Source organism: Sus scrofa, chromosome 7, assembly GCF_000003025.6.
Source record: "Sus scrofa isolate TJ Tabasco breed Duroc chromosome 7, Sscrofa11.1, whole genome shotgun sequence".
Classification (NCBI taxonomy): Eukaryota; Metazoa; Chordata; class Mammalia; order Artiodactyla; family Suidae; genus Sus; species Sus scrofa.
Window position 1 is genome coordinate 8,562,376 of NC_010449.5, and position 13,104 is coordinate 8,575,479.

Sequence of the window (13,104 nt, forward strand, 5' to 3'; positions counted from 1 at the left end):
GGCTCCTTGGTGCTGGGGGCATTCCTGAAACTCTTCCTGAAACACTGAAAAAGAGGATTTCACCTAGCACCTCTTTTTAGCTTGCTCTGTGTCCTTAACAGCTGTTGCCTTGAGATGCCTGGGCATTCCTATGTTCTTACCTACACTTTTTTTTTTTTTTTCCCCCCCGCTTGGGGAGGAGTTCCCACTAAGCATGTAGAACCCAAAACAGCTTGAGTGGTCATTTAAGTAGTTTTTAATCTGATCACATCGCATATTCTCTAAACTCCTGCACTCTTGATCCCGAGGTCTGACCTGGATCAAGGCTCAGCTCCTTTCTGTGGTGCCAAGTCTGTCCTGGTCTTGCCTCCTCCTGCAGCCGCATCCCTCTCTGTGCTTCCTGTCTTATATTGAACCCCAGAAAGGCTGGATGCCTTCCCTGCCTATGGTTCTCCTGATCTGATGTGCTGTTTCCATCCTTCCTGCTTTGCCCAGAACCTCTTTTTATTTTTTTATTTTTTGGCCTTTTTTTATATAATGATTTTTGTTTTGTTTTTTTCCTTACAGCTGGTTTACAGTGTTCTGCCAGTTTTCCACTGTACAGCATGGTGACCCAGTTACACACACATGTATACCTTCCTTTTTCTCACATGATCATGCTCCATCATAACTGACTAGACATGGTTCCCAGTGCTACACAGCAGGACCTCATTGCGTATCCATTCCAAAGGCAACAGTCTGCATCTATTAACCCCATGTTCTGGATCCATCCCACCCCCTCCCCCTCCCCCTTGGCAACCACAAGTCTATTCTCCAAGTCCATGAGTTTCTTTTTTGCCCAGAACCTCTTGATTCCACTTCTGCAGTGGATTCAGACCTCTTTTCAAGCCCCTCGCCCTTGGGAATTTTCCAGAACCCTGGGCCAGACTTGATGAGGGACAGTGCCCACCACCCAAGAGCAGTCCTTTATGAAAATGCCTCATGTCTGTCCTGAAACCTTAGGGGTGCCTCGCATGTTGGCAAATGTTTGCTAAATAAATCAATAATGGAAGTTTTAAAACTGCCCTTTTCATGCCTGGGACAGTTAAAAAAAAAGTGTCTCCACACACCTGAGTATATTAAAAATTTTTACTGATTATTCTGTTGTATTGTTTTTTTCATGTGAATCATCACCTGTTGTGGTTTCTAATTTATTTTTCCTTGGAAAATGCATCTTTAGAGGCCGTCAAAGGAACCACGTTTTTATCATTCATCAGCCACCAGTGGGAGCTTGCTCTGTGCACTCTCAGTTGGAACTGTTATCAATAGTTAATCACATGTTGGTTGACAGTTTATGGAATTTGATATTTTGATGCATCCTATGGGTTAAAACAAATTTTTAAACATGGCATTTTAAAATGTGTCAGTTACTGTCAGTCAGGATTTTATGGACAAGGATTACTTCTGTTCTCTAATCTCAGTAACCATGCGAAGCATAAATTAGCATTTTTTTTCTTTACAATGATATTTAGGAAAGGAGACTGTTCGGTTACAGTACAATCTAAACCTTATAACAGTTGAAGGATAATCTGTTCAGCTTTTCCCTTGTGTAGCATTATTAATAGATAACTATTAGGTCAAAAAGTGAAAGCAAACCTTGATTTTTCTAAATAAATACGAACTTGCAGAAGAAACAATGCATGCTGAGTACTGAGTGTTTCTCTTGGTTGTCATAATGGATGGTCTTTCCTCCTCCGAGTCTGTCCTTAAGAAAGCCAATTACAGGATGGTTAATACCTTAAAGCATTCTTATCTCAAATACTAAAATTCCCAGGTACAAAGAGGGCTCACCAAGACGCTGGCATGGTAAATGAAACTCAGCAAACCGTGATCATCTTTGGAGTCTCAGTTACGTTATGTAAGTGGTCATACGGACGGATTTTTTAACTCTGATCTTCCTAAATTGCTTGCCCATCCCTTAAGCGGTGGAAGGTGTTCCAAAATGCAAAAGAAGAAGAATGCAGTGCTGTTACTTTAAGACAGAAATTAAGCAGGGAGGGAAAGGGGGGGGATGTTGTGACTGCTGACATTTGTGGCCTCTTTTCATTTGCGTAAGAGGTGGACTGGCTTTCCTGTAGCTGCGGTTGCCATGGAGAGGTAGTGGGGGAGGACTCCCTGGACCACAGCCTGTGCCAGCAGTTCCCTCCCAAGCTGCTCCGGCTTGTGACGTTGGGGCAGGGCGCTCAGGTGTGCCAGGCGGCACAGATAACGGGGCTGGCTGACCTGTCATGGCTGGTAACGTGACTGTGCACAGTCCCCTGGGGCTGACAGACATGTTTGTGGAAGTGCCTGTGGATTCTCTGTGTGCAGTGCAAGGATTGTAATGTTGTGTGTCTTCCCACCCTGCCTGATTGCTCACCCTCCAGCTCGGATGAAAAGAGTTTAAACATCTGAAAGCAAATGTACGCCCTTGTTAAAATAAGAAACTGACTAACTTCAGTCGGCATGTTTGCATATAGATAGATGACATCACAGCAAGTCACATAAATGCTGATGGGACGCACACACTCAGAAAAATCTAACATGGTAGGTTAAACTGTAACCAGGAATGAATGTGTTACTAACCTGGAGTCATTAGCATACGGATATTAAAGAGCCAGCCGTGCAGCTAGATAATGCAAGAAAAATGGAACAATGAAAGTTGGGAGGATTTTTCTACGTAACAGGTAGAAGAAAATCTGTGTGCTTTGTAGATAAATATGCTTGTATTTGAAGAGATGAATTTTAGGAATTGTGTCATTGCTGGTAATATATTTTATTGGGAATATTTTTATGTCAGAGGAAATTCAAGAGTTTGGAGTATGATCATCTGGGGGGCTTTTTGGTTTGTTTTTTGACGTCAGTGGTAAATTGAATACGATGATTATATTAGTCTTTTGTTTCCTCATGGCGATCGTTATGCATAACGCCTTTGTTTAAAAACAAATGTGATTTAGTAATTTCAGCTGTTTAAAAGCACAAGTGTATGTCTTTTGAGGAAGTCATATAATAATGTTTAAATGTACCAAATATAAAGAAACTTACTTGACATCTCAGTTTTCTGATAAAAATCTGACTGTTCTATAGTAGTGGAGTCAGAAATGGTTTAGGTGAAGAGTATATTGTAAGGCTGTTATAGTCATTAACTACTTAATGCATATTGCAGCTTAGTTTTAGAATGATAACTAATTGCCTAATTTAATCTATGAGGGAAATGCCAAACCAAGTCTTTTTTAAAAATAATGATAGTGTTATGTAAAATCTAGACATAATGTCATACATGGTGGTAACTAACTAGTACTCTATAAAGATTTGTAAGATACACACAGTTATTACTGAGTTTACTTGGAAAGTATTGTTTCAAATTAAGATATTTCAGAAATTCAATAAATATTCATAGAGATTGTATATATAACTATTTCTTAAGTGATAAACTTATTTGACTTACTAAAATCTTCTAGTTCTTTTGCGTTTGTAATATTGTGTATTAAGAACAAATTTCATTACTTTTAAATATAGTCTTTTTTTTGGCTTTTTAGGGCTGCAGGTGTGGCATATGGAAGTTCCCAGGCTAGGGGTCAAAATGGAGCTACAGCTGCCTGCCTCCACCACAGCCACAGCAAAGTGGGATCCAAGCCACGTCTGCGACCTACACCACAGGTCATGGCAACGCTGGATCCTTGACCCACTCAGTGAGGCCAGGGATCGAACCTGCATCCTCATGAATACTGGTAGAATTAGTTTCTGCTGCACCACACCGGGAACTCCCTTAAATATACTATTTAAAGCTGTAAAAGTGTACAAGTTATTAGGTACAGATGTTGATGAAGTTGAATTTTCATTCATTTTCTTAATTTTTTAGATCATTCCAAGGTACACCTATTCAACAGGATACCAAAATTAGTTTTCTTGATTGCTTGTGCAGGTCATAGGGCAATGAGTTGTAAAATATTTGCACATTTGTTAGATAATGATAGGTATTTTAAAATGAATGTTAACTGCAAGCTGAGTGCTATTGTAAACATGTATTCTCATTGCCTTTTCTGAATCTCACACACTTTTGTGAGGTGGGTGCTGTTTTTAACCCATTTACAGATGAGGAAATTGAGGTCCAGAGGGTAATTTGTCTGATGTCGTAGAGATAAGAGATGGACCAGGATTTAAACCCATGAAAATTTTTTAACCTCCTCACTGTTCGTTGCGGGTTAAAACTATAGCCTGACGTAGTGTGAAAAGCTTTCTGTTCAGGTACCCTGGGATGAATCCCAGTTTCCAGATGTTTCCTGAGTGATGACAGAAGTTATACTTCTTCATGCCCCCATTTTTTCCTAAGTACTTAGTGGTAGAATATGTGAGTACTTAGCTCTAGTGCAAATGTGAAGGCTGCCTCCCCTCACCTTCATGGTAGTAGTTGTCACCAATGTGTATTATTATTCATTATATTAAAGTATAAGATGGCAATCCAAATTATGTTTTATTGCTTCATTTGGAAATGATTACTAGAGTAAAAGAGGAGTAGAGAATATGATTAAAGTAACATTTAACCCTTTTGCAGACATCCATTCAAATATGTATCTTTTTAAAGCAGGGTTTCTCAACCTGGGCACCGGTGATGTTTTGGGCTGTATAATCTCGGTGGAGGGGGCTGTGCTGTGTGTCGTAGGCTGTTTAGCCAGCATCCCTGGTCTTTACGCGCTAGATGGCCAAGCCTCCCCCCGCAATTGTGACAACCCAAAAAGTCTCAGACACTGTGTGACATCCTTTTGGGGCAGAATCACTGCTGGATGAAAACCACTGCTGGAGAGACAGAGGCGTTAATCACTCAGGAAACGTGATGTGATTGTAAAGCCTGTTGAGCGTGCTAGTAGAAAAGGCTGAGGTGCCGTGGGAGGAAAGCGAGGAGCAGACCGGCTTGGTGGCAGGTGTGGCTGCATGTGGAGGCCGCGGCAGAGGCTTGGTGACAGGAGAGGGCCTGCACCAGCTGGTCGGGGGAGGTAGTTTGGAGAGGTTTTTGGAGGGAGAATCGGGGGGCCTGGGGTTTACTAGGATATTACACTCCTGATGACCAAGAGCAAAGAACGTTGAAGGTCTGAGAAGCGGACCCGGGGCCACCTGCAGGTCTGACTCATCCACCGGGTGGGCCCCCTGCATGCCTGCTTGGCCCGGCGCAGGACTCACACGTGTTTCTCGGCAAAGTCCAGACTTACTGAATGTATCCTGGAAACCGTGAGTCTTGGGTCTGTGGCTGCCAAGTGACTGCATACTTAAAACCTGATCTGCCTCGCTGGGGGTCAGGTGCGCGCTTGAGAGATGAGAGATGTCCCGCTTCGGCTGCGGCCTGCCTGGTGCCCGCCGCTCCTTCCACCAGGCTGCCCGCCCCGCCTCTTCCCGCCCCGGCCTCTGTCCTTGGCCCCAGAGCTTTCTCCTCCCATGCAGCAGCCACTCGTAAAGACGTTTTTGGACATCAAATAATTTCCTTACTTTTGAGTCACTGTTTTGAAGTTTACAGGTTTCTTAAAGCAGTGCACCCCTTTGGTGGCTTCAGTGTGTATTCTAACTTTAACAAGCGGTGAAAACAGAACATTCCAGGGCCTTTCTGTGGCACAGCATTTGGGGAAACCCAACAGAATTTCTCTCTTTTCACAGCAAGTAACTTCAGCAGGCTCTTTAATGGGGCTATTTTAGTAAGATCATCATAAGCATGATTTAATCATCTTTTGCTAATAATAAAGTATCCACGACTTGTAGTTGCAGCTTAAATGCTAATATCACAGGATTGTAGTGCTAGTAACCTCGGCAGTGATGATAAAACCTTTGCTCCCTCACGAAGTTATGTTACTGAAATGGTGTGTATCTGGGTGGGTCTCTCCACGGTTTCTACTGCAGTAAAATGGAAATTCACTTTTAAGCAGCACCGAAGCCTGGGAAGTCTGTATAGCCCACGGCAGGCGGAGAAGGAGGGGAGAGGGCGGCCGCTCCTGACAGCGTGGCGGAGTTCGCTTCTCGGCCCCCCTCGCCTCCTCCACGTCCCCACTCCGGTCCCAGGGATCTGTTAGATCCGTTATGGGCGGCTGTGTTTTCCTCGGGGAAAAGACTCTCCGCTCGGTTTTCCACCCGGAATCCTCCTCCTGGGGCCCGAGTAAAGTAGCTGGAACCTTTTTTCAGTCCATGCACTTGTTGTGACAGATGGGAATTCAGCCACCTTTGAACACGTGCTGTGTTTCTAGGGTTGCACTCGTGCCGTGGGGATCAGCTCTTCTACCGCCAGGCCGCTTAAACACCTCATAAACGGCAGAGAGACTTAAGCATGGCAGAGAATTTCAGGAATAAAGGAGACCACAGGCGACAGTGGGCAAAGGGGGTGTAATTAGATACCGTTGGAGAGAGAGTTGATTGCACACAGTGGAGGGACTAGATGAAGCTCTTTGGGATGTGTAGAAGGCGAGGAACTGTTGCTTTCCTGGATTTGTGGGTACCACCTTCAGAGGGTTGGGTTTCAGCTTGTTCATGAAAAATGGTAAAGTATGAATGAACTCTGGGGGCCAGGATGTAGGGTGACTGTGGTAGATGTTTATCATGGAGTTTGTGATTTTAGCAGGTGATACTGGCTAAAATCACAAAAGGAGCAAATTCACACACACACACACACACACACACACACACACACACACACACACACGCTTGTGCACTTAGTGCAGGAGGAGCTAGGGCGCTGTTGGCGTACCGTGGTGGCCCCAGTGGGGGATCAGGAAAGGCCTCAAGAGCATGTGACGTTCAAGCTCAGACATTAAAGAGAAGGAATTGCCAGCCCAGGCGGGACATCCTTTTGCTTAAATAATATAGAGAAGTAGTACAGCGTGGCGTTGGGAAGCTCACGTTCTGGAAGCCATGAGGAGTCTGGGATTAATGTAGACACACTACTACGTGTAAAATAGATAATCAACAAGGACCTGCTGTAGAGCACAGGGAACTGTGCTCAGTATTCTGTAATGACCTATCTGGAAAAGGATCTGAAAACGAAGGGATGTGTGTGTAACTGAATCACTTAGCTGTGTACCTGAGACTCACACAGCATCGTAAAGCAGCCATACTCCTGTAGCAAATAAAAGTGAAAAACAACCTGGCAGAAAAACTTTTCCTCATTAGCTCCGAAGTTTGCTTCCGTGTGCCAGCGTTGACTCCTCTGTCAGTGTTTGGAGATCAAGGGCGCTTTCTCCCCCCTCGGGGAGGTTTTTATTGAAAGAGTGAGTACAAGTCCTTAACGCCCTGCCAGCACCTGCTCATACCTTTTGACTGTGAATGATTGATTTTTCCCCAAAGGGTCAGAAGGGAGAGGAGGGCTTCCCAGGCGGGGTTAGGGAAGTGCTGGGAGGCATTTCTCAGAAGGAACCCTGTGAGTTTGAAGCATGGTGGGGGCAGCCAAGCTGCGTGTGTGCCCCCCACCCCTCCCGGGAAAGGCAGGGCTGCCCTTCCCACAGGAGGGGTTCCAGCAGTGAGTTGAACAGGTAGCTTGCGAGGTCTCCAAGCTTTAAGAAATGTACATGCGTGTTAATTCCGTTTTGCTCGTTGGTTTAAGGATGTTTAAGAAATAGTTAACCTTATTAACTAGCCAAAATAATTGTATTCTGGATATCTCTCATGTGCTCCAATATGATTGAAAAGAGATTTCAATCATATTGAAAAGAGCTTTCAGTTTTTGTAAGTTCAATTATATTTTAGTGTGTTTTCTCCATAATTTGCCTAACTTGGTCTGTACGATACAGCTGGCCTCTGAACCAAATGACGAGGGTTGCTAAATGACTGGAACTGTTTTTGGCTTGACTAGATCAGATCCATACATATGAGGTTACAAGCCTAATTGCTGTTACTTTTGGCCACAGTCCCTGCAAGTGTGGGAGGTCGCCAAGAACTTCCTTTGTGGAAAAAAATGACATTTGTTCATTGTTTCAGTTGTGATGATTGCTTAAAGCATATGGGTTGTATTTTTTTTACCAGTAGGTTTATAAAGTTGTAGATTGGGAATTTTATGCATTGTAAAAATTTATCATAATTAAATATTTGTTCCTAGCCACTTTAGTGTACCAAGGGGCCAATATTATCATTATTTTCTAAGAACTGTTACTACTGGATAAAGGTGAAGGCAGAGAGCTGACATGTGCATGTATGCATAGAATGCTATGATGGAGATCTTTCAAACAATGTAGTACACACACACACACACACACACACACGCACACATTCATTATACATATGTACTTGCACACGTATACAAAGTTGTTTGAACCGTTATTTGATTATTTAGGCTGATAGCCTCAAGTGCTCAAGTGGTAATATGAGTGGTCCCCAAATAATTTATTTCCCTAAAACATAATTTAACATGTAACCAGTAGATTTAATGATGTGTTTTCCGAGTGTTATTTGTTTTGAAAATCAATTTCTTTTTTTGCTTGGTTGTTTTTTGGGTTTTGTCTTTTAGTGCTGCACCTGTGGCCTGTGGAAGTTCCCAGGCTAGGGGTCGAATCAGAGCTGCAGCTGCCCGTCTACACCACAGCCACAGCAACACCAGATCCAAGCCACGTCTGCGACCTATGCCACAGCTCGTAGCAACACCGGATCCTTAACCCACTGAGCAAGGCCAGGGATCAAACCTGTGTCCTCATGGATACTAGTCAGATTGGTTTCCCTTGAACCCTGACGGGAACTTTGGGGCTTTCTTTCTGCGTGTGTTGGCCAGTAGTGAAAACCTACCTTTTGAGTTCATGGTTGACCATTACCGTTGTGGATCACACAGGTGGCCGCCCATGCTCCTTTTAACATCTTATGTTTGTAATGAACCAAACCACGCAGCAGTTCCTGTCTTTTACATTTAAAATTACAGCATAGAATAGTCGTTAATGGGAAACAGTTACGTGCTGTATATTTTCTTCTTTTTCTCTTTATCTCTGTGAAACCATCAAAAGGTTGGGAACTAAATGACTCTAGACCATTTGATAACTTTTCACACAGAAGAGATAATAAGGATTGTGGGAAAGATGTAGTTAATTTAAACTTTTTTGAGTTTGCATTTCTCTTAAGGTTAATTTTTCTTGTAGTTATCAAATTTTAATTCTTCCCTGCTTTTGAGTAGCCCCATGTGGATGGTACAGAATGGCTAGGATTGAAGACCTTCATCTGATGCCGGTGTCAGGATTGCTGGACAGCTTACCTGCTGTGTGTCCAGCGGTGGGGGGGGCTCGGTGGTGATAAGCACTAAGCTGGCCTCTGCCCTCCCGGGCCGGCTGGGCTGGTGAGGAGTCAGACCTTTAAGCAGGAATTTTTCACAGTGAAATGAGATGACTGCTCTAGTGGGACAGCATAATGTACTACCTTGTACTTAGTGGCCCCTGACTGAGTCTTGATGAACCACAAAATATTAGGGTATTTTGGTTTATTTTGGCTGTAATTCCCGCCATAAAGGCCATGCCTGTGGTCGATGACTAAAATTGTTAGGCTTTGTCTGTTTTCACTGTATTTCTGTCCCCTCCACCAACTATTTAGAATTTTTCATAGCCTTTTTTTACCTTCTGATTCTTGCTAGTTAGGGAATTACCCTTGTGGAGGGATGCAAATTGGACGATCTAGGGTTGGAAAAACAGACTTCTTAACTCATCTCTGAATATTTTGACTAACATGTTGAATTGGAAAGTGAAAAGAATAGTGTATTGCAATACTTATGATGGTATTATTGTTGATTGGCAAATGTTAAAGTAGCCTCAGTTGGGAAAGAGGAAACAGGCATCCAATAATTTGGAAGCATGGAACAACAGAGAGTTAAGTCAGAAGATTAAAAAAGTATCTGACGGTATGCATACATATTCATATGTGTACATTTGTATGTACAGATATATGTGTTTATATATATATGTGTAGGCACCCATTAAGTAATATATGTACTTTTTAAGCATATGAGTAAGCACTTTAGAGAATTGAGGCATTCACGTTTTGTTTTTGACTTGACTACCCATATTTATACACTCATACGTAATTTTGTAATGCAACTATATTTAAATAAGTAATACATCTTCAAATGGGTAGTATGTAAACTTAATTTAAAAAATGAACTAGGAGTTCCCGTCGTGGCGCAGTGGTTAACGAATCCGACTAGGAACCATGAGGTTGCGGGTTCGGTCCCTGCCCTTGCTCAGTGGGTTAACGATCCGGCGTTGCCGTGAGCTGTGGTGTAGGTTGCAGACGCGGCTCGGATCCCGCGTTGCTGTGGCTCTGGCGTAGGCCGGTGGCTACAGCTCCGATTCGACCCCTAGCCTGGGAACCTCCATATGCCGCGGGAGCGGCCCAAGAAATAGCAACAACAACAAAAAGACAAAAAGACAAAAAGACAAAAAAAAAAAAGAACTAGTGCAGAAGTGTATGCAATTTTAAAAATAAGCATTTTCCCCCCTTTCCTGCCCCTGCTCTTAATCCTCTTACCAGAGGTAACCACCCATGCTAATTTCTTGTCACTTTTTTTAGAATTTTTTGCAGACATAGCAGCAGCATTTTTTTAAAAAACAGGCACATATGTCCACAAAAAAAATTGATTTACCTAATATATACTGATTTGAACATCTATTATTTTTTTAATTTAGGATTTTCATGCTCCAAAAAGTCATTGCCCAAATCCCCACAGCTATAAGCATAAATTAAAAGCAGAATTCATACCGGTAGAAAAGTGTCTGCTAATGAACTGACTGACTGCTGATAAAGTTGGGCTCCACTCAGACGTCCCGCCTGATGTTGGGTTTCTTCCCACCCCTCAGTGACTTCTCAGTTTATTGTTGATTTTGAATTTTCTCACCGATAGTGGTAGTATTTGCGGAATATATGTTTGAAATAGTATGAAAACAAAGTACTTTCAGTTTTCTCTAGTGACCAAACATGATTAAAACACAAACCAGAATCTACTAAAATAAACAAGAGGCCTAGACTCTTAATTCCAAATCTGTACGCCCAGCCTTGGCCAGTCAGTAGTGTTCTGTTTAGCTTCTCTTTTAAGCATTTTTCCCAAATAAGCCCTAATCCCCTCAGTCCCAGATTCCACATTATCATGTCTGCAAACAGACTTCTCATCCCTCATCGACCAGTTTGGGTTCTTTATTCATTTGTTCATGTAGTAAGTGATTGGACGATCCCCTGAATGTTAACAGAATACTCTGTCCAATGTGTGTGTTGTGCGAGGTGTGGATAGATGGGGTGAAAGCAGGTCACTTGTTTCTGTGTCCCCTAGGCTGATACCGTCATTGGTCCAGCCAGCACCTCCTGACCTTCCTGTGTCATTTCAGACTCCCTGATTCCTTACGGGATGTGCCAGCCTTTCACCACTTCCTCCTTTCCTTCTGCATATTTACTTTTGACTCATGCTGCCCCATATACTGTATGCTTATCCCTACTTTTTATCTTTGTTCATGTGCCTTCTTAGAGAAGCCTTTTGATGTCACCTCACACTTTGTCAATATTTAACAGGATGAACTAATTACATAAAAAGAACCTTAGGAAGAAAGAGTGCTTTCAGTTTTTCAAAAGATTTTCAAAACTAAAAATTTCCTTGCATTTATAGTGTGTACTAGAAGGTAGATTGGAAAATAACTATTTCAGTTTTGTTGTTTTAGTTCAGATATTGTATTTTCTGTTATATTATATTCATTCTTTTTAGAGCTTCTGTATGTCTTCTGAAATTCCTCTTCAGGAATTTTCCAAAGTACATCTTTTTTTCTGTAAGTGTTTTTGTTTGTTTTTGTCTTTTTAGGGCTGCACCTGCGGCATATGGAGATTCCCAGGCTAGAGGTCCAATTGGAGCTGTAGCCGCCGGCCCGCGCCTGAGCCACAGCAACGCCAGATCCAAGCCACGTCTTCGACCTACACCACAGCTCACAGCAACGCTGGATCCTTAACCCACTGAGCGAGGCCAGGGATCGAACCCGAAACCTCATGATTCCTGGTCGGATTCACTTCCACTGCGCCACGACGGGAACTCTTTCTCTAAGTTTTTTAACCATGTATATTATAGTTTAAGTTTCTTTTTACTAATTACATCTTTGTCATCTGCAGGTCTGATTTTTTTTTTTTTTTCTTTTACTGCTTTCTCTTCGTGTTTCAGTTTCCATGTGTCGCATATCTAGTGATTTTTTTATTGTATGGAGAAACCATGTAGGACACTGTGGTTGATACGTTTTAGAGGCTCTGGATTCTCTCTTCATCTGGAGATTGCTGAGTTTTGTTTTAGCAGGCAGCTGAATTGCTGTTAGGTCTCCCGAAACTTGTGGAGTATTGATTTTAGGGTTTTCAGAGTAGGTCTGTGTAATTCCCTGAGTCCAGGCTGTGATGTTAATTGGGAGGCATGGCCTTGTGATATCTCGGGGGACAGCCAAGGTCCTTACCTTGCACCTCTGTTGTGGCTGGACTTGAAGTCTGAATCCTGCATCTCCTGTACCAGCCCTGAAAGCTGCTGATGTATGTTGCTTAGTTTTCTCAGCCTGCCCATGGCTTGCTTTCCCTTGAGTTCCTTCAAGGCTTACCCTCCACAGAGCAGTTCAAGACTCAGCCAGGGATTGGAGGGGCTTGTTCCCAGATTCTGGACTCTCCCCTCTGGGGCTCTCTTTTTCTGGGATCCCCCCCCCACACACACACACACATGCACACCAATTTCCAGCTGTTGCAGCAGCCCAGACTCTTCCGCCGCCTCCTCAGCCCAGCAGGAGCAGGTGTACTGCTTTCCTCACACACAGATGCCCTTCCTGAACCGCGTCGTTGAAATGTGGATCTTCCCTCGTTTGCTTCTCATCTTTCTAGGGTCACATCCCATCCAGCTTCCGCCTGCTTTGAGTCCCTCTGCAGGGCCTTCCTGTTGATCATTGGTTTTTTTTTTTTAAATACTTTGTCCACAGTTTTATTGTGTTGATGGGAGAATTAGTCCCACGAGGCCATTACCAGAAGCCCTAATTGAATAGAGAGCACATTCATGCTGTCAGCGCAAGTTTTTATAACCGTAGGTAGATGGTCATCCGAAGAGTTTAGAGACTGTTGGAAGCCCCCCGAGCTGGCACGGGGGAGGAGTCAGGGCTCTGATCCTTT

General features: G+C 43.2%; 1 protein-coding gene and 1 long non-coding RNA gene across 7 annotated transcripts in view; one reads left to right on the forward strand and one right to left on the reverse strand.

The window, feature by feature from the left end:
- HIVEP1 (human immunodeficiency virus type I enhancer binding protein 1) overlaps nt 1-13,104 on the forward strand; it is a 145,831-nt gene that overhangs the window by 46,520 nt on the left and 86,207 nt on the right. The window lies entirely within an intron of this gene.
- LOC106507341 lies at nt 698-3,601 on the reverse strand. Its single transcript, XR_001303254.2, has 3 exons — nt 1,810-3,601; nt 1,615-1,723; nt 698-1,337 (listed from the first exon to the last, which is right to left on the reverse strand). It is a non-coding gene; the product is annotated as an uncharacterized LOC106507341 (long non-coding RNA).